Genomic DNA, 20,502 nt, shown 5'->3' on the forward strand with positions numbered 1-20,502 from the left:
AACGACATTATTTCATGAATATACATATATAATAGCTTTGAAAAATAAATATCGATGCAGCAGGAAAAAAGATTTAGCTAAAAAGGTTAAAAGAAAAAAGAAAAGTAAGAAAGAGTCTCCTTTCCTTCTGTCAACTCAACTTAACGTGCAGAATGTAACCAAACTTTGATGATCGAAGTTGTGTTGAAATTTTCGTTAAGTGCAGACAGAAGCGCGAGAAAGATTTCTCAAACGGTTAGTATTTCAAATTGGTTTCGTTTTCTTGTTTTAATATTCCTATAGCTTAGATCAAAATGAAGCATGAGATGATACGGGAATTAATCTTTTTGAAATGAATTTTTTTCTGATATTTATATCGTAAATATAATTTTTTTTTTTGAAGTTAGACAAGAATAGTGCTGAGTGTCAGATATATTGACCTGAGTAAAGAATAAATATAGAACAACTTAAATTTTTATTCAAACAAGAAATTCTTGCTTATAGTAATGATTTTGTATTCAATGTAAAATCAATTTTTGGTAATGACAAGTAAAACCATATTTCCTGTTTTATAGTATTCTGAATTGATAACAAACTATTTGTAAACTGATTCCCTGCTTACACCTCCAGAATTATAAAAATCAAAGATAAAGAAAATATGTTGATATGTAAAAAAATAAGCATTAAACTCTATTTTTAGACTTTCTGTGAAATGTGTTTTGTTTAAAAACTAAGCTACATTGTGTTTGTCATGACATTTGAATTTTAAGATTTCATCGAGTTGAATTCTGAACTGTATCTTGTTTAGTATATTTTCTAGATGAAGGGATAAAAAAATTGTATCCAAATTTACAATTTCATTTTAATGTGAGATGAATAATTTAAAATGTAAATTTGTTAATGAATTTACTTGTATAATTTCTATTACATTTATTTTCAAGCTTTTAAAAATTATTCTTATTGTTCAATGATTTTGTTGAAGTGTGACAGTCTGAAAACTTAGTTCTCTGCCATTAATAAAAAGATTACTTTGTTTTTAAAAATGAATTTTATTGGTGAATATTAATAAATGCTATAAAATAAATGCTTTAAATCAGGGCAGCAAAATTCTTCACTTTTTCATGATATTTATTTTTATGTTTGATAACTTTTAAAAATTTGTTTTAAGGGTGTTTTTATTTCATTTTCACAAATTTTGAAATTCTTAGTAAAATTATCAATTTGAATATGTGGTTTGTTTGAAATAAAGATTTTTTTACATAAAAGTAAATTTTTAAGGGGGTGAAAAAGTTATATTGTATATCTGTTGGAATTCTTTTTTTTTTATTTTATTTTATGATTTACTGTTTGTGTTAGAATATAATTTTAAGATTGAATTTTTAACATCCATTGTACAATTTATTTAATTTTATACATTACAATCAACTGAATTCTCAACCTTATTGAATTAACTCTGTTCAATAGGAATAAATTATTTAAAACATGAATGCCTTTAGCTTAAAAAATTGTGTATGACCTAAACACTGTAATAGAAACTACTATTTTTTTCAAACTGTTGATTGAAACATTTAGCAATAAATAGTGCTGAAACCAGTGTAGTTTTATATGTAGTAAAGAATTTGTACTTTTTCATTCGATTTTTGTTTGTAACTTCCTCAATTCATATAATACTACTAAGGGAGAGAAAATTTTCACTCCTCAAAGCTATTATGGTTTTGCAACAGCTATCTGCTAAACTGATTAAAGCCATAGAATAAAGAAATAAAATTAATAAAACAATAATGCTGTTTTTGTTTTATAATTTCATAACACATTTAAAGTCAGATAAATTCTGAGGTCGTACCAAAAACGTCGCTTTTGTATTTTTTATTATTATTTAATCCAGGCCTTCTTGAACCGTAGGATCCAACCTCATTTGAAGTTATGTAGAAGAATATTAAGTTTGAGATATCTTATTAAAGTGTAGTCTCTTTTTTTTTTTTTTTTTTTTCACTATTCATGTTTTAAAAAGTAAGAGTTTTGTTAAAATTTTCTACATAACTGTTAGTAATTAAATTTCCTTTTAGTGGTCATTAATTATTGCTTTATTTACATTTTTTTATTTTAATACAGTCAATGTAGCAGTTTTATGATGACATGGAATTGATCTGCAAAAAGTTTTAAAAAGGAATAGAGAAAACTTACTTAATAAAGTTTTAATTCTTCAAATTTCTTGAATATTTTAAAAACATTTTGATTTTTTTCAAACTTTGATAAAATCAGTGCACATATACACACTTTCCATAAATCATTTAAGTGGTGTTCTTTTTACTATGAGCCAAAAGGTCAGATTTATATTAGAGCAATGAAATTTTTTTTTAATAAGTCAAGAAATAAAGCATGTTTTTTTTAACTCCATATTTTTACTGTGTTATGAATAAAATATTATTTAGATAATTTAAACTATTAACTTTGATAAATAAAAAATGTTGCTTTTATATTGTTTGATAAATTTTATTTAAATGAATATCATCAGTGTATTTGTTTTTGGCATTTATTGAAGAATTCAACAAATCTACTTGTTAGGCTTTCAGGGATTTGAAATAACAATTATGAACTCATACAATCTTGTGACCCATAAAATAAGATGCTTTGTTTGTTTTCTCTTGTGTAATATTCATTTGGAGTAATAATCTTGATCTATTATAACTAAATCCATAAATATAATTTAGGTTTAAAAAATAGATATCATTTAATAAATAGTCATTATCACATTGTGAGAAGATTTGAAACTAGCATTCATTTTATTAAATCCTTCATCAAATGACAAAATCTCAATTTTATTAAAAAAAGTTGTGATTTTTTAAAATAATAATAATAGAATTTTGAGTTAATTAAATATGATTTAATTATTTTTTTATATAATAGAGCATTAAAAAGAGTATCCTGAAAATGAAGGGGGTTGAAATTGTAGTGTAATGAAAATAACTGGAAACAAACATTCGGGAATATAATTCATATAGTTATAGAAATATAGTTAGTCATAAGAGGCTCGAGAGTTTCATGTGAAAAATTTTCTTTTTCATTACCGGTGCTAAAGTTTATGAACTTTATTTAGAAATAATTATGTTTTTTTAATCCAAGATAATTTAAGCAGTCAAATAATTTATTTTCTGAAAAATAACTTTTCTTATTGCTATGCAAATTATGGATTCACTTTAACCACCTAATTTTTAATATTTTAAACAAATACAGTTCTTCAATTAAAATATATGTAACGATTTTTAACTTATAATAACCTGAGACATAGCATATAGTTCTTTCAGTTTGTATTATCAAAAGTTTGTAGGATTATTTGATTTACTTTTATTAGTTCAAAGTTATTAAAACAGTTTGGGATAAAACTAGTACTTCATGGCAATTGTTTCTTAATATTCATTGCCCTTTATCTGTGTCTGTTTCTTTTGACTAATCTGATGGGTTGCCATACCAATATTGTGGCATTTTATTATAGATAATATCTGAATATCATAACAATTTCAGGTTTTCCTTTTTGCAATATTTCCATACTTTCTCCTGTAACTTAAGGATGACATTGATCCTTAAAAAGTAGCAGTTTTAGAATAGTTTGTATATTAAATCAGACTATTTTTTCTAACCTAATAACATAATAATAATTTTTTATTTCACAAAATTTAGTTTTTTTTTTTAATGCATTTGATGAATGTCATTTAAATAATCCCTTATAACTGAAATTTCCACTTAATATTTTTAAACTTTTATAATAGTGAATGTGGATTCTTTGGCCCATTGTGAATCCTTCCTGAATCTTTATTTCAAATTAATCTTAAGAAAGTTTTAAAAAGAAAATTCTGTATTCAGAAATTAAAAGTTAAGGAGATGGTGCGTGATTGAAATGGTGGATTCTGAATAATTTGCCCCAAAGTCCCTTGTTCCGAAAGTGGTTTATATTATGAAATGAAATCTTGATTCAAACAAATGATAATTTCAAAACAACATTCATTTTCTGCTTTTTTGTTGGGGAGATACAAATAGATCATACTTTTTTCAATTCTAGTGGAAAGAAAAATTGGCTTACAGTCTAATGTGTCAAATCATAAGATTGTGATGTCTTCTGTGATTTTCTCTTGTTATATTTTTATAAGTGGTATAGCGACTGCTAAATATGTAGAACCTGATATTAAATTAGATTGAATCACAAATTTGCATTAATTTTCATATTTACTGGCATGAAATGTTAATTGCTTTCATGAAAAATTATCTTTTTTAAAAAGGTTCTGGTAGTTTTTTTCCACTTTTGAGACTTTTTTTTAATATTAGGTAGTTACTTGATAAAAACAGAATTGTGAAGAGATTTGTGTGTGCACACGCAAGCATGCTTACTTTAAAAAAATATTATGTAAATTGACTTTATTAAAAAAATTTCATCGAAGTATACCTAAATTTTATTACACTTGTAATCTTCTCTCCTTATTGTTTCATGAAAACATGTAATTTACACAAGAGTTTTATTTGAAACAGCTCGAAAATAAATTCTGAAACAAGACAGAATCTTACGGAAATGAACCGTCCTTTTATTGGTGTGGTGTAGAAGTTTGGAGAGGAGTGCCAGCTCAGATGTCGTTCTCGTCATCAGACTGGAGTTTCAAAATAATCAGGTCCATCCAAAATAGTCTTAATGTTACTTTCAAGCGGGATGTTAATGCAACTAACTAAATTAAAACTACAGAAATGAGCCAAGTTCGTGTAGAACAACACTTTATATAAAAGCGAGTGAAAAAAAAAAGAAAAGAAAAAGGGCTCATTATAATAAGGGCTTCTTATGGGGAGAATTTCGTAATTATATAAATTGGTGAACTTTTTCAGTTTTAAAATCATAGTTATCTGACTTATATATATAATATTCATTTTGTATGCATTAATCATGTGTCAGAAAACTCATTTTCTTAATTATTAATTTGCTGGATAATCTTCAATTAGATCTTTTATTAAACGGTAGTTTAGTTAAAAATAATTTTTTAAATGGATATTAACAATAAAAAAATAAGCTTTTTAACTAATATATCAGTTTTCACTATAATTCTTGCAAGATTCATATATTGAAAATTCATTCTTACATCATCATTACATCATTCATTCATCATTTTTACATTTTAGAAAATGAGTTCAAGAATTTTGAGGAATTAGAACAAAATTTAAAGAAGAAAAAAAATCGTATTATATTTTGCTTTTTACTAAATGGTTTTTCTTGTAAAAGCTCCAGCATAAATATCGATATAATTTTCTGAATATTATTTTAACGAGTTCAATTTCACATTTTTTGAAAAGTAGTAACTTGAAATATGTATATTAAATTTTAAAATAAAAATGAAATGCAGCAAATTTTTCATCCTTTTCCAAGCACAAAATTTCATCCCTCCCCCCTTAATAAGCAAGTATTTTTTCTGCGTAAAAAAATTAAATGATATTCTTGCATAAGTTGAAACCATTGCAGTTGATTATAGGTGAATAATTATTTTTTTGTTATTCGAACTCGGACTTCTGAGTTCCACCGAGGCCGTGCGCGAAAAAGATAAACAGAAGTAGCTATGCAGGAGGCCGAAAGGTTGAATTCGTGACGTCACAGTCGAAAGCCTCTGCTTAGCTCTGTGGGTGATGTAGGAAACGCTATTCCTATGCAGAAACTAACTATTTCGTCTTTCGATAGAAATTTTTCTATCTTTTTTTTGCGGATTCAAACTAACCTCGGAATGAATAGCCAATAAAAACAAAGAATTCATAAAACCTCTTTAATTAAACATTTATTGTCTTGCGGATTAAGAAGACCTTTGAAATGAATAGAGGATTTGTATCTTGAAATCCATAAGTTTCCTTTAAAATCAAATCGCATTTACAGAAACACAACAGAAGTACAAAGTTTTTGGCATTTACTTATTACTGAATGAATTTTTAACATCGACGATTAATTAAAATAAATATTTGAAAAAAATAGTACAAGTAAAATAAAAAACTTTTAAAGAGGCTTTGACACAAATTTCAATTGCAAGAAATGAATTTTGATAGAAGATCACCCATTGTTTAGAGAAAAAGTATCAGAAACCAAAAAACATTTTTTTTTTCATATTCATAAAATAGCATATGCAAAAAACTGATATTTCATTAAAAAATCAATTTTAAAAAGATTAATTCAAAGCAGGAAATTCTGATGCTGGATAATCCAGTGTTTTGAGAAAAAATATACAAAAACGATAAATTATTTAATTTTATTTACATAAATTTCTAATTAAATTGTTAGAAACAGCTTTCCACATCACCATGGGGGTACTGTTTCTAGATGCACTACCCCTTTTCAGAAATATTAAGCGAAGGTGGGTTCCCCAGTAGGTCTATTTCCTTCGTTTGCTAAAAGATTAATATCCTAAAGTTTATCCTACTAAGAAAAAGTTGACAGTTTTCTTTTCAAATTTTTAGCTCTAAGCTGGTCATTCTTAATAATGGGGCACAGGTTCTACAAAAAATGTAAGATTAAAGCTAACTAAAATTACAAAAGCTAAATTAGCATTAAGTTCAAGGATCTCGACAAATTTAAATTATTACCTTTAATAAAAATAATATAGGAAATATTTCATTAAACTATTTCAAATTAAAATTCGTCATTCTGCATGTTTAAAAAATAACTGCGTTTCTGAATAATTTTCTAGCGATTTCCTCCAAAAACCTATTATTTTCTTTTGTGCACAATTGAATTAAAAAAATTATGTATACTTTACATAAAGAGAAAAAGTCCGTTAATTTTCAGCCGAACAATTTCGTTTTGCTCGGCCCGCACAAGCGAGTTGATTTTTTCCGTACTTTAGGCTTAGCCGATCTCGGAGAGTAACATTAATTTCTAACCATTATGAAATGCTTACATTTAAAAGAAGCTATTGAAATTTCTAAGCTTTAGAAGAACCTAAGAAATGCTTAAATTACATAATTAAATAAACGATAATGTAGAGGTAATATAATCAACAATTAAAGCATCAAATTAGACTTGTCACCACGTGATTAAATACAAGAACAACTTTATATCAAAAAATATTGCAATCAAAGTTAACTCTAAAATATAACTAGATTATATTTTTGTATGGAACTAACATAAATTTTAAAAAACTTACTTTAGAATGAGTTAATCCAAGAATACACCGAAATTTCGATATGTATTTCTTTAAATCACGCGCGCATTCCAATCGCAAGCACTCAAACGAAGGCTTTACGCTGTGACGTCACAGCAGCTAAATTTCTCATGTTAATGGCCTCCTCTAGGTAGCGCTCTTGTCTTTTTCGCGCACGGCCTCGGTTCCACGGGCTCTAATCTTCCTACGCCGATTCTAACACATCCCGATCGAAGGTGCTGTTTCAGAAAAATTCTTTTCTGAAATTTTATAGTTTCAAATGTTTTCTCACGGTTTCTTTTTCTTGCTTTCTGCCTTCCAATTCGAATCGTGTCTCCCACCTTGGTTCTAACAAAGAACTTTTTAAACGCATCTTAAAAATTGTAATCTTTCCTTGATTATGGCGAAAAGGAATAAAAACGCGATTTCCTGTTAACCATGGCTGTTCTCCTTCGCCAAGAAATACCATATCATAGTAAACTCCAATTACCCGAATTAATTAGATCGAAATTTTGTCAGATAATTGGCGAAAAAAATGTTTTTTTTAGGGGAAAACATGTAATACATACGAAATTTGCTTATAATGTATAAATATAATGACTACAAAAACAATGTTTTGTATTCTTATGAACTGGATTAAAATATCACTGTTTGAGCATATCAATTCAAATCAGTTGTTCCGTTATCTTTTCTCGTTTTTATTCAGAAATTTTTTTTACAGTGATCCAGTTTCTGATATAAAGCGTCACTTCCACAAATTTATCTTCATTCCATATGCATAATAAGAAATGGCCAGAGTTTATGAAGGAGCTTTTACCATATTTACATTGAAGGCAGTTAGTTGTCTCTCATTTTGCCTTAAAGATTTCATTAGACCTTTTTTATCTTCATTAGTATCGTAATCTCCATTTGTGTTTTTCTAGTTCGTATCAACTTCCCCTTTTTTATTTCTTTTTGTTAGGGATGCTTTATTTCGAGCGTTGTTAAATTTTTTTTCTGTTTTTAAAAATTCAGTTTTAATTGTCTTTTATTGGAGAAAATAAAATTTGGCTTACCTTACTGATTTTATTGTGATATTCAGACATAACTCATGGAAGTTATGGTATACAGACTTTGAACAATCTTGTAGACATTTCAATGTTTGTTTTATATTGTTTTTTTCTGTTATAATATAATATAATATTTGAGATTTAAGATCAAGCCGTTTTTCATTTTATTTTTTCTTCTTTCATCAAAAAATTATAATGATAAAAAGATTTCTTCCTAGCTGTATAGATCTAAGAGCTTCATGTTTCCATGGATATAGTCCAGTTTATATCGGTCCTCACATATTGTATATTAATTCCATTGTTTATGTTGACACAACTCGCATTTCTGAAAGATAAAAGATTCATCCATTATTGTTCTATCATCTAGTTTGTGTTTGAAAATTATCTTACATTTGGGTTTATGTCTTCAGCTTGTGTACTCAACTTCCCTGTAATCGAAATCCTGTAATTTTGAAACTTATCGATTTTTTTTGCTGATATCCTTGTGTGTGACTTTCATTTCCGTACGATCATGCTTTGTATATAAGCTACGGTGGGGGGAGAAAAAGAATTGATTGATCAGGGCGAGCGAAAGTATGGATTCTCTTTTTCTCTCAAGTGACGGCTTCCATTAACACCCTAATTCTTCTCGCATCTATCAAAAACTTGGATTTTTTTTTCTCCGTATCAAAGGAAGTTAAAATAATGGGGAGCAAGCGAACATAAAATTTTGAATTGTGGTGCATGGAACTATTTGATTGCTGTTATACAGTGGAACTGGACTAATTTGAAGTTAATGGGGTCACAATAAAAATTTGAAATAAGAAAAGCTGGTTTTAAAAATGAGTACAGCTAGAAGAAACAGTGATTTTGAAAATTAAAAAAAAGCAGTAAAAATTTAATTTTAATATGTAACAATTTTAATAAATAATATGTAATTTATATACAATCAGAAACTAATTTTAATTGATATAATAATGATTAATATACTGGTTTCAGTCAAGAATAAGCTTTAATTAACAAAAACTATAGAGATTTGAATGCAGCAGTTGTACAATAAGGCTTCGAAATAATCAGTACAATTCACAAATAACGTTCATATTTTTAAAAATGGAAACAGTTTTTTATTGCCTTCTTGACGGGGAGTGTATTATATACAACAGTAAAATACAAAAGGGAATTAAAAACATTTTTTTTTTTTAAATTATTCACAGAAACCAGAAAGTACTGACGTAGTTGTCTGCTGAAGCTATTTAAAAATTATAATTTTTTAAAAACTATTTTAATTTTGAATTTGAATTAACCAAAATAATTGAATGTATTTTAATAACATGCTCAAAAAACTAGAGAAAATTCAATTTGCCGACGAATTTGAATTAAAAATGTTTAGAATTGCCAAATTCCTTTGTAATAACCAATGTTTGATTTCAGTTTCAGGTAACGCTTACAAACCAAAAGATCTTTATGTTACTATCACTATTTATCATAACCGATATATAATAAAAATTTATTTTTACAAGTATAGCTGCATCCCTTTTCATTAAATATATTTAAACATTTTTTTTATAAAATAGCTAGATATCTAACGGTAATGTAGATTTTGAGAGCCTGAATGCATTAGCCAAATTTTTGGAATGGATAATGAATTAGTACTAATTTTTTTAATGTTTCAGGTTCGTGATATGTAGCACTAGCATCATGATTGGTCATAATTAAAGTCCTCACAATTGCTTCTTTAAAAAAACATGTTGGGAACACATTTTTCGTTTTTCTAAATCAGTGTTGATTTAGCTGCCGATGGTAAACCCTATAAATTATTTCTAAATTTAAATGTTTTTTTCTGCAAATTTATAGCCTGTAAATTAATTGGATTCACATCAATAATTCAGATTCATTTTTTGGCTCTTACTGATATCCAATTTACGTTTTTCATTTTTAATAACTAGAGAGATTACGGCTATTTACATATTTCTCCCATTCTTGTCGTTTTCATATAATCAATTGATGCAATGAATTAAGCTAATAAATACTGAATCTACGATGAGTCATAGTGAACGTTTGAACTTTTACCTTTCACGATACATCTGAAAATAATTTTTCAGTGTGGTATACCTTATAATTTATTTCATCGGATCTTATTCATTTCTTTCATAAAAATAGAGAGCATGCTATTTTCATTTATGTTCCACTTTTAAAAGTGAATGAATTTATTTTGTCAAGTGTGTCGGTGAATTTCGAGGGCATTTTACTTTGATTTCACATTGAATCATACTTTAGATCGTTGATTTGCATCGAGATAACGCTACAGAAAGCTTTCCAGGAGTTAAATAAGTCCTTTTTTCTCTGTAAAAGACCGTTTTTGTTAAATGTTTTGACTTTGCGATTCATTTTTCCCATTTTAAAAATTATTCCGGGGAGATAAGAATTCCTGAAGTGAATCATTTTCTTTTCATTAGAGATAAAAATATGCCATGAATTTTCATGGGCGTTTGATATTTCTGTTATCATTTTATTAAGATTTTTTTTTTTTGTTTTTATTATTGTTATTTTAAAAAGAAATGTTTTTCAGCATATTTCTTAGGTTCCATCTTAAAGATGAAAGTCTACATCAATTAATATTATATAGTCTGTTAAAAAAGTATCCGAAAGCTGCTTGTAATTCAGGAATTAATTATCACTCATTAAAACCAAAATATTTTATTTCTTGGAAAAATGGTCTCTAAAAGTGCATGAAGTTTTTGTTTATTCAGATCGTAGTCTACACATTAGTATTCGAATTAGATTTATTCAAATAGTTAAACCCAATTTGGAATGCAACTTCAAATTTTCCGTATGATATTTGCTCGAATACATACCTAAATTTGCCATTTTAAAGAAACGGGTGTTGAATTCTGAGCATTTGGAAGTCAGACCTCCTAATGCTAAATAAAGTATGTCTTTTTTTCCCGCATAGTGTAATGAATCGATAATAATTATTATTTTTTACAAAACTGTTACTTAACATTAGTAATCTTAAAACCATAATACGTGGTTTGAAACAAAACTTATCTTGGACTTTGTAGTTCGCGTTTTATTACAACCACAAAGATAGAATGATGGAATGTCTGATGTTAAATCATGTCTTTGCGGAAATTATATATACTCTTTTTTTTTTAATTAATTAATTTTTTCTTACTTCATTTTTCTGTGCATATTAGATGACAGAAGATCCAATTTCAGCCATGCTATGTAATATTTGATGATACTGATCTTAAAACAAGCTGCTGTAAATTTAAGAATGAGAACATGAAGAACGTTCAGAGAGCAGCATTGTTATTTCAGAAGATCAAAGGTTGGAAGGGTTAACACTTTAAGTGCCGCTCTTGTCTTTTGAATCGTCTTTTCTGCTTAGTCAGTTGATCTCTAAGGACGGGCGTGGGCTGTATAAAAAGTCAAGTGCAGGTACCCTAAAGCCATTCTACTTTTAAATGCATCCTTTCGCAGATGTGCTGTTCTGGCACAAACATATCTTGTTAATCCATTGTCAGTTTGAACTTTGTGATCGATTCATGAAAAAATAAAATAACATAAATAACTAGAGTCAAGCATGTGTAGTGGATTTTTGTTGGATTTTGTCAAACTTACTGTATTAACGTTTATTTCTCAATTTAAATATCAGTAAGTTCATCCATTTGTTCTTATTTTTAAAGCTTTCTTTAGGAATTTATAATTACATCTTAATAAAGCTAAAATTCCATACTTGTGTATTTCTTTAAGCACTGATAATATTAATTTTTTTAAAAAAAATTAAGTTATAAAATTATTAATACAAATTAACTAAATCCAAATTATTTTTGTCAATCTTGGCGAACTGTTTATTCTATAGTTTTTTTTTTTTTTTTTTTTTGTTGTTGTTTAATTGAAATGCTTCATATGATATCTCATGTATGTTAAAAACTATTTTCCCCACCATTGGCTTGTGAATGACTTGAAATATTGTTCAAGTTTTTCTTTAGGCAAAACGTTGCTAGGACATAAAGTGGTAAGTTCAAGGCCTCGCCTTTTTCAAGGGAAGATTACCTTGAAACAAGGTGCAGAAAAAAATGATAAGTTTTATATGCAAGAAACAAAGCTGACCGCGCTGTCTGCGGAAAGTGGAGCTGCTTTTCTTCTTTATCGAGTAGAAAGTCTTGTTTTTCCTTATCTTTGGACGATGGTCGTTTGGAGCATTGTCGCCTATATTATCGCAGGGCTACTAGTTTTCCTTTTTACCTTTATTATTATTTTTTCCCTTTTTTCTTTCGAATAAAAGAAATCGTTTGCACTCTTAAGATTTTCTTCTTAATCGTATGAAGATAAGGAAGGGATTGTGGGAGTGTGAATATCCTTCTAGATTATCTTCTGCCTGCTTGCATTGTTCGTTTTACTAAATGTTTTAATGAAAATCGAATTCTTAAGTAGTAAGCGATGTTTTCGCTATAAGGGAAATAATTATTTTTAGATCCAGATTTTTCGCATTTTTAACATTTAAAGTATTTATTACCTAATAATTTTTGTCGACGTCGATAAAACAGAGATCCAAATCGCCGTTTTATAATTTTTTAATGTTTATTTATCCGCGGTTTTTTCCCTATTTTTAGTTTCTTCCCTATCTAGCCGAAAATGAATGCTGTGCATTTCATTATTATTTTATGGCTTTACCACTATTTTAAGATAACAGTAGGTGTCAACAAAAAGCGTAATTAATTATTACTTATTAACAACCTTTGACGATCAATTGATTCACATAAAATATTGATTACTTTACTTTAAATCTAATTTCTCTTAAAATTTGTTATATAAATACAGAAATTATTTAAAATTTCACCAATTTAACATTACGTTAATTGAATTATAATTCAATTAACGTACAAATAGGAAGAAGGGGGAAGTTTATTTTTGAGAAATTGAATTTATTTTAAATAAAGATATTTTTTTTTAATTAAAGTCTTTGTTTGAACTAGTGTGTTCTAAAATCGAAGGTATCTTAAAAATATTCACCGTCATTCATGAGATATTGTTACATAACAATGTGTAATTTATTATTAATTTGTCAATTGCTGCAGCCATTAACTATTCCCTTAGTCATTAAAATAATCATTTATCTGTATTTTAACGAAATTATTAACCAATTCTAATGCGAATGAAAATTAAGGAAAGGAAGGGAGGCTATTCTTCTTCATCCTCACACTCCAGAATATATCTGACTAAGTTTGAATTTGTTACTGGAGCATTTTTTCTAGAGAAGATTTCTTTAAATTTTCGCGATTTTATTCATTCCAGAAAAATTTTACCAGTATTCCTAAGTTCGGAAGTAAATAAGAAAATGAGTCACAAATTAATGATAGCTAAAAAAATGGAAACGAAATAGTTATTTAATTAATTTTAAGTCTAGATAATTTTCTATTTTTTAAGTGTTAAAAAAAATCGAAAGTGAGAATTTCTGCGAAAACATTACTATTTTTCTACGCTCCCTGTATTTAAAAAAACCTTGTTCTAAATAAAGCGACAATGTGTAGACAAATACATGTAATCTTTTTTTTACAGAGACTAACTGAAAAATTAATCGGATCAGAATTTCATTATGACAGAGAATAGTTGTGAGTGTGTGTGTGGGGGGTGAACTCAGCATATAATTCACTTTCTACTAGATATTTTTTTTTTTTTCCCAGACATATGTTTCTGTCATTCGATGACTTCTGAGAATGAATCGAACTAAAAACTGTTCGTTAATTTTCAGTGAAATTCTCCTGGGTAACAGATCTGTTAGAATTGTTCAGTTGGTAATATCTTGTTCTTAAAAACTAACTTAACTCTTGTTCTTAAACGTTCTTGTAAACTAAGATATTGTTTCCGTCTTTGATTTAATTGTTAAGAATCAGTATCATTTTTAGAGATATTTAAAAGTGTTTTTTCTGATTGGTATTCCTTGTATTGTTCAGAAGTTAAAGATCTTGGGCACTTATTCTGATATTTATATGTGTTCGTGCTTGTCTTTTTTTCTAGTTAAAAAAAATTTCAGAAAATGCCGACATTTTGAGAATTTCCATTAATTTTTAAACTTTTGTATTTAAACATATTCATCTGACGAACATAAAAAAAAGTAAAGTACAGTTCCATATAATATTTAGCCGTTTATCACTCATTTGATGCACTTTTATATGATATTTTGACCTTTGCTGTCTTTCCCTCAAAATATTTTAACCTTAATTTAATAAAATCTTAATATGTTAATTTTCCCCTCGTTTCTGCATTAATAATAGCTAATCAAACTGCTATTTAAAAAATTTAATAAATCAGGAGGAATAACTTTATATGTTAAGTATTTAAATTTTGATTTTAAAATGTTTCGGCATATTTTTCTTTTGTAACAAAATAAATGAAAAATTGTACCATAAATTGTAAATTATTTATAATGAAATGTATTGTCTGTAATTTAAAATGAGGTAAAACATTTGGTAGATTTATTAAGAATTTATTGCTTAATTTATTCTATTTCATTTCTTTTTAAATTAGTTTTAAAAAAAATACTCAAATTTGGAAATAGGATGCATTCGTATGCTCCGAATTTATCATTCTTCCTTAAATTCATATTATTGCCAAAAATTTACAATTGTCCTCTTTTGTTCTATGAAACATCTGTTTTTGTCTCATTCTCCTCCCCAGATATGTACTTTAACATACAACTAAGATTTTTTTTATTAAATAATAAAAAAATTTTAGAATTAACAAGCTTAAATTAGTTGGAACTAAATGACTAAAAAATATTTTTTTTAACAAAACAATTATGCATGTAAGAGTTTAATACATTTATGGGGCGTTTTTCTGATGATAAAATAAATAGTTTTTTGTATTCAGATAGAGAAAAGCGAAGTCTTCTAAGTGTCAAATTTATATGTTTTTTTAATAATCGTTATATTTGTTTGAATCGTTATTTTAACTGTGAACAATTAAATTGCAGTTTCCGAATATTTTAATTCGTTTATAAATAAATAAAAAAAATACTAATTAGTTTAGGCAGAAGAGTAAATTAAAGCATCCTTCGGCGCACATTTTTTTTTTTTTTGAAAATCCTTTTATATATATATATATATATATATATATATATATATATATATATATATATATATATATATATATATATATATATATATATATATATATATATATATATATATACACGAAACACATTTGAACTATTGAAAAAGCATGTAAAAAACTTATCAAAATAACTTGAATTCGTTAAATGTTTCCTTAAAATATTAAAGCTTGTCTTTAATAAATAATTATTTAAAATCTGTACAGTTGTTTCTAACCAGCACATTCATATTAATATAATTACTCATGAAAATTTTTTTTAAAAAAATTCTGTTTTCTTTCAAATTACAATATTTATTTTATATTAAATACAACAAAACTTTATATTAAAAATGGCCAAATAAAAATTTTGCCGTCATTTTAATCTAATTATTGAAAAGTTTTTTTTTTAGAAAAACGAATTTTAAGTGCTGATTATGCTTACACAAAGGGAAAAGTGAATATCTACTGCTATGAGTAGTTCTGAACTTCAATGCCCGTTCAAATGTCTCTATCTTTTCTCTTCAATGTTATCTCGGGTTAATTAACTTTTGAAAATGACACGTTGACTGCATCATCGGCCGGTCAAAAAAAAAAAGTCATCTGAAGATTTGCAATGAAGTTCTATAATAATCATTTATCTATTAAAAGTTGCATAAACTGGATTTCTTAATAAACAACTACCTTTCTCTAAAACGAAATTGGATTTTCTTGATAATATTAATTTGAAACTTAATTTTAACTTAACTAATAAGGGATAATTTATTAACTCGAAATTTGAATGTATTAATTTTGAGCTTAACATGAATGTTCTCCTCATATGTATCACGCATATTATCTATTTAGTGTATGAAAATAATAATTGCATTTTTAGAAACATACGGGGACAACCAAAAATATTTTTGCATTTTATTTCACATTTAAATTGATATTATATTTTTTGTAAATTAGTTTGCTTGTAAAACATGCATTGATAATAAATAAATAAAGGCGGGTTTAAGTTTAATGTTAGCTAATTCATTCTTCATCTATTCAAATAGAGGTGACAACGCCCCCCCCCTCCCACTTACCCTGATTAGTTTTGAGATAAAGATCAAAAACAATTCTAAAACTTTCTTTTATAATTGGGATTCAAATGAAAATCTGTTTTATTTTCTTAAAACAGTTTTATATATACTAATATATAGTATTCATAAAGGAAATAAATTTAACGAAAATTTGATATATCAGTATTATATATTTCTTTTAGCAACTAGCAAATGAAAAGTAATAATTGTATTAGAAGCATCACTTTCATCTTTAATTTAGCTCTGAATATTGAAGTTTCAATTTCTCTGTTTTTATTTATTTGTTTTTTGTTCTCGATTGTGCTTAATTGTTATTTTAATTCTAGTTTTCGCCTTACAAATTTATTTTCAATGTGGAGTTCTTACTTTTATTCAATTTAAAGGTTTACAATTTGTTAAATGAAATTTAAGTAAGTATAATTATTTTTGTTTAATTAAATTTAACTTCCGCAATGTGGTAGAAACTAAACACTATTTTCCTGTGGGCTTATTCTTCAAAGAGATTTTTTCATAATCGAATAAGCAAGCAAATTAATCAACGTTTTAAATTTTATCAAGATGGAAATTAAAAACTTTTTTGTTAGCATCTTAGTTAAATTTAAATTAAGGGAGCATATTAAGCCACTCTCACTCCTTATAACCTCCTTATATTGATTTAGAAATTTCTTTCACCCACTCTTCAAATGCTTCGAAAAAGACTCCCGCAGAAAATTCTTTGCAATTTTTTTCCCCCCCTTTAAAACCGGTATATATCCTGTTTTTAGAAAGCCTCTATTTTTTATTACCGTCAGTTTAAATTTATTTCATGTCTGAAATGGGGCGCAGACTATCTTAATATAAAAGTATTCTATTTTTATATCATAAAGCAGAATTTTTTGGTTTTAAAAATGCCTTTGCCATTCATTAAATCTAAATCTCATTAAAAAAATGCCATCTTAACTGAATTTTTATCTTTACTGCGAAGTACATTGTAACAAAAAGAATAGTGCCTCTCTCTATATATTCTTTCTGAATTAGAATGTGTACGTTTCTTCATGTGATGTGTACTAAAATTGCTGTGTAAATGCAAGCATGCAATAATAATTTTCATTACTATTTGCGTCTTAAATATCCATTAGTGTATTCGTGTAGTCGATTGAAATGCGTATTTAGCTCTTAACAGATTACTAATAATCTGAATTTCCATGGTTATATGCGAAATTTGTATTTAGCAATATGCCACGCCCCAAAACTCTTGATTAAATCTCGATGCGTGTGCGTGTGTTTTTCACCCTTCGCCGCCTGTGACCTGAATGTGTTTATAAATACCATCAATGTATGCAACCAATACATTTCGGTAACCTTTGCCTCTTTTTAATTGAAGTGCCCAAAATTGCTTTGGATAAAAATGCTCAGTTATAAAAAATATATAAAAAAATAAACCTAATAAAAACAAATATTCATTAAAACCTTGATTAAACTACAATATTTGTAACCAAAGTTTTAATTCATTGTATTTGCAAAAATAAGAATCAATTTAATAATAGCAACCAATAGAATACCAACGCATGCATAAGCAAACGCTTTTTAAATTATTTATTTTTAATGCAAAAATTTATTTTACATAAAATATTAGAGTAAATAAAATCTTTCTATCGTCTGCAATTTATTTAATAAATAAACTTAAGAATTCTTTTATAAACAATAAAAGAAAATTCCCCAAAATATTTAACAAAATGTCAAAAAATAACGACAGGGTAACTCAAAGTTCCATCGTTGCCTAACAGAGCGATAAGTAGCAATAACTATAAATTTCTTCATTTCAAAATAGTCTGCATTTATTAAATTATTTATTGAAAATTTAAGAAATCAGTAAAAAAAATTATTTATGAAAGAACTATTTTGAATTTTGGGGTGTATAAAAATATTTTTTTTTACGAGATAATTTGCTTCGAAATTACTGCGGGAAAATGGCGAAATTTGGTTGATTTCTAATTCAATATTTAATTAATTTTTGCATTTCGAAAAGTTGACAGTAATCTTTCTCTTATCTTAAATAATAAATGTGCTAACTTTGGTTGAATGCGTCCCAATTGTTTAGGAAGAGATGTGAAACATACATACATTGCCTTAATGACTTTATTTATGTTAAGATAACATAATAAGCGATTTCGTTACATTCCAGTTGATTGTATTTCCCACAGTAGGCCTTGATTCTGAGAGTTGTAGGCTGTAAACCTGTCATAGGTCAGGAATTCTTAAACTAAGGTCGCGTCCAACAAAAAGTGCTTTTGTCAAATTCTTTATTTGTTGTCTAATTCTATTTAAAAAAAAGAAGAAGAAAAAAAAATAACCGTTTGACACTCAGACGGTACGATTGTTTTTCTCCTGTTCCGTGTCAGCTACTCCTTGAGCAGAGTTAAACTATAACCATAATCACACAAGACTTAGCTGTTGTGTGATTTATTTTTTTTTAAAAGGAGGCCGAGGAATACATAGCGCTGTCTGGTACTTCCCTATAAGATTTGTTCAAACTGTATAGCATCCGAGCGGTTAAAAACTAGAAATTCCATATATATAAATATATATACATGTAATGATATTTTAAATTCTAAATTAAATCTTAATTAATTTCCTTTTTATCTTAATTTAGCCTATATTAACTTATTCTAAAATGCTCTCTTATTTCCTGATCCAAATCCAACTTTTTAAAAATTTAATTAATGTTGCACGAGTTATACAAAGTTGCTGAAATTGGCAAGTTCCCACAATCCGAGAGAAGGGATAAAAATCTGTCAAACTAAACAAATTCTTGTAAAAGATACTTGTAATTCCCTTCCTAAATCGACACGTGTAAAGAAATACCTATCAAAATCCCATAGTATATAATCACCGGGAAAATCTCGCTCTTTTGCTCTTGTGTCGCGCTGTTGTGGATTGACGTATCTCATTACTTCTTGCTTCTACATAAATTATGCCTCCCGGTATGGAATAAAAGCGAAGTTTAAAAATTCAAAGTGTCTTCTCTCACTTTGGCCACGAAACTGCTCAAATATATATATAAATTGTGCTTTTACCTTTCCTACATATATTTGTTTAGTACTTATCTCCTGGATACTACTTTGCAAGTAGTACAAGGCGACATACATATAAGGCTCACTAAAAAAAATATTTGGGACGAATTTAATACATTTAAATTACTCTGTCGTGCAGAATCTGTAGTAACACAAAGAATGGGATTAACTGGGGAGGGGAGATGCCAGTTTTACTTGACACTTTTTTTATGATTATTCTTGTTTATTTTCTTCCTTATAAATGGCAAGGAGGAGTTATAAGTATAATGAAATTTGTATGTAAAATGTTTTTCTTAATTTAGCCTAGATTTTTTTTATTAATATTTTTCCCTTTCTTCTCCAGATTCATCTCTGATTGGTTAACACAAATGATACCAATACTTCAAAACTTGATATTTTATACTGCTCAAACGAAAAGTTTCTACCCACTACTTAGGCTTTGGGTAAGTAGATTTCGTTATTGCAGTTACTTGTAATTTTTCCTTAAAGATGTTGGATCTGGTAGGAGCAGATAACGTATGAAGGATGATTATCATGAATAAAAGATGACGAAGGATTTAGTCGAATGAATAAAAAAACAGCACATGTGAGCAAGAAGAACGCTGTATTTATACACCTGTAGTTCATATGAAAGTGTCTTTTATCCTTCTTACTTATTCATGAAAGTGAAAACGATTATTACTTCAGCCATTTCGGCTTATTGAGAAACAATTTATTTGCTTAATTTCTTTAACATTCCGTTATTTATTTATTTACTTTGATAAGTAATATGCCCTGTGTTGGCCGGAATAATGAAAATATTTTTTATGCCTTTTATTTATGAAATATTTAACTATTTAATTAGTTGCCATACCTTCAATGAAACGTTCTTTATTCTTCAGCATTTCTAAGCGAAATTTGAGGTACTTTTAACAGGAATAGTGGAAGTGTCAATTCGCACATATATATATGAAATATTTTTATGTAAAAATAGTACTATACGCAGTACTTTTTATGTAATACTAGCTGGTACCCGGCGCGTTGCTGCCGCAGAAGAAATAATTTTTGAGATATTGTGTGAAATTTGAAATAATTATCTTGTTTAATTAGGAATGGTATTTATTGAAATTGAATGATATATAAAGGA

General features: G+C 27.3%; 1 protein-coding gene across 1 annotated transcript in view; it reads left to right on the forward strand.

Annotated features, from left to right (window-relative positions):
• The first annotated feature begins 154 nt into the window (after window positions 1-154).
• LOC129960790 (D-glucuronyl C5-epimerase B-like) overlaps window positions 155-20,502 on the forward strand; it is a 74,274-nt gene continuing 53,926 nt past the window's right edge. The window contains exons 1-2 of the mRNA XM_056074433.1: window positions 155-234; window positions 19,720-19,819. The gene's annotated coding sequence lies outside the window, so the exon portion shown is untranslated. The remainder of the gene's footprint in view (window positions 235-19,719; window positions 19,820-20,502) is intronic.

This window comes from Argiope bruennichi, chromosome X2 (genome assembly GCF_947563725.1).
Source record: "Argiope bruennichi chromosome X2, qqArgBrue1.1, whole genome shotgun sequence".
Lineage (NCBI taxonomy): Eukaryota > Metazoa > Arthropoda > Arachnida > Araneae > Araneidae > Argiope > Argiope bruennichi.